At 38.8% G+C, this 2,483-nt stretch overlaps 1 long non-coding RNA gene across 1 annotated transcript in view; it reads right to left on the minus strand.

Moving 5' to 3' along the window:
• Positions 1-1,957: 1,957 nt before the first annotated feature.
• Positions 1,958-2,483, minus strand: part of LOC115065343 — a 100,707-nt gene continuing 100,181 nt past the window's right edge. Inside the window, exon 3 of the long non-coding RNA XR_003845119.1 lies at positions 1,958-2,102. This is a non-coding gene — a long non-coding RNA (uncharacterized LOC115065343). The remainder of the gene's footprint in view (positions 2,103-2,483) is intronic.

A 2,483-nucleotide genomic window follows, 5' to 3' on the forward strand; every position in this document is an offset into this window, starting at 1 on the left:
AAATTATTATTACTTTTATTATTATTATTTGCCACACCCTCAGAATATCAAAATTACGAGTCAAATGGATTTACTTTTCCAAATAAGACATATATTTTGCTGAGATACTCATCGTACATTTTATTTGGCTTTTATTTGTATTATGATTTTCTTATACAGTTTTTGCTCTTCAGACATATTTCTACTTGTCTACTGATTAGAGATAATACTCAGGTATACTAATCCAGTACCCAGACTGAGAGACCTTTTCCAGTTTTTGCTAGAATGTAAGATTCTTAGAGTTTGGGAACTCATTTTAGCCACAGATTTTCCAGACCTCCAGCTGAGCTGGGATTGGCCTAGCAGAAATGAAGGTGCTCAAAAGAGGTACTTGTGTCTCTCAGTTGTGTCTGACTGTAGATTCTAAAGAAAGAGAAATTCCCCCTGGAACTTCCTGCTGCAGGAAGGCAAAGGCACTAAGCCAAAAGGGCAGCTTGTTTCCCAGAAGGGGAGTTCCAGGTCTAAGCAACTTCTCAGATCACCCATAGAGGGTGAGACTGAAGTCCAGACAAGGATGGGTTTATGGCGGACAGGACCACACCTGGACTAGGACTGGTTAGATATGTAAATCATTGGCCTCCTAGTTAAACTACAATCTTACTGCAGTACTTGGAGGACAGACATGGCAACATTCATTAGACCTCTTTGTCTTTCTAACAGGACTACAGTGAATGAAACCTTCTGCTTTCTCCTTTTTTTTTTTTTTTTTTTTGGCAGGGTTTGGTATGACCTTGCTGATTTCTGTTTTGAATATGCACATATTTCTTTTGTCCTTTTGTAGACATAGAAGAACCCTTTATCCTTGGAACTTGGAAACAGCTACACTGGATCCTGTGTGGAAGTTAAGGAGACGGTTGCTGTGGTGGGGGCCTGAGAACATTATTTCATCCCAATGTTGCTCTGATGTTTGTGTCTAAAATTCAAGAAGATTAAGAAAAAAAGGTATGGATGTACACTTTGAACTTCTTAATTTTTAAGGCAAATGTGGTACATTTAAAAGATTTATTTTATTGATTTATCCCCTACTGCCTTTGCTTTTCTGTGTGTCCTTTTCCCTTTTAAGGAATAGCTTTTTTGTTGTTGTTGTTTTTCGAGACAGGGTTTCTCTGTATAGCCCTGCCTATCCTGGAACTCACTTTGTAGACCAGGCTGGCCTCGAACTCAGATATCCGCCTGCCTCTGCCTCTGCCTCTGCCTCCCAAGTGCTGGGATTAAAGGCGTGCACCACCACCACCCAGCTGCTTTCTCCTTTTAATTTAATTATTTTAATTGACTTATTAAGATGGGTGATTGGTCCTTGCTTGGGAGACAGGTTGTGACCCCTGTGTTCTATAACATTATCTGAAACATCTTCTCAAATATTTCAGAAAGGTTTTTCATGGGGAGAATGATTTTACAGTTCCTAGGGGTCTGCAACCCTATAGGAAGAACAACAATATGAACTAACCAGTACCCCCTGAGCTCGTGTCTCTAGCTTCATATGTAGCAGAAGATGGCCTATTCGGCCATCATTGGGAGGAGAGGCCTTTGGTCTTGCAAAGACTATATGTGCCCGTATAGGGGAATAAATTGTCTTTTTTACTATCATCAAGGACTGTGATAAGATGGACACTACTGAATCCATCATAGTAGCTACTTTTAAATTTTTATCTTTTTATTTTATATTTCAGTGTTTTGTTTGAAGGTATGTCTACATACCACTTACATGTCTGGTTCCTGTGAAGACCAGAAGAAGGTATATTACCCTGATATTGGAGTTACAGATTGTTATGAGCTACAAACCCAGGTCCTATAAAAGAGCAGCAAGTGCTCCTTATCACTGAGACATCTCTCCAGCACCCAGATTATCTATCTTTGTAGTAATCACATAATATTTATATGTAGGGTTTGTATGAATTACATAATCTCTTACCCTGTTTGTTGTGCTAATTAGAAAACACCAACAGTAGGTAATTTATAACCGAGTAGATCACTATGCCAGCAACTGTGGTGTCTGGTGAAGGCTTTTCTTCCTGCTTCCCAGAGGGTCCCTCATTGTTGCATCCTCTGGTGGGATGTGTCCTCTGAGATAAAAGAAGAGATCATAAGAGTGGTCCTTTCAAACTCTGAATCTTCTAATAAGTGGAGCAATTCTATTGAGCACTGCTTGGTCCTGTGGAAATAAGCGTTGTCCAAAGCACACATTCCTTACTCAGCTGTACTGAGAAATGTTCCGACAAGAATTGTGAGGAAATATTGTTATACTAGATACACTTGTTTTTCTGGGATAAAACAATTTACAGAAGGAAAAGTTCATATTGGCTTAGACTAATGACAGGGGACATAGGACAGCAGTATGCCTCATCAGGAAGCTGAGAGATTACATCCAAATGAAAACACAAAACACAAATACAAAACAACAACAACACAAAAATACAAAAAAAAAAAAAAAAAAAAAAAAAAAA

Source organism: Mus pahari, chromosome 14 (genome assembly GCF_900095145.1).
Source record: "Mus pahari chromosome 14, PAHARI_EIJ_v1.1, whole genome shotgun sequence".
Taxonomy (NCBI): Eukaryota; Metazoa; Chordata; class Mammalia; order Rodentia; family Muridae; genus Mus; species Mus pahari.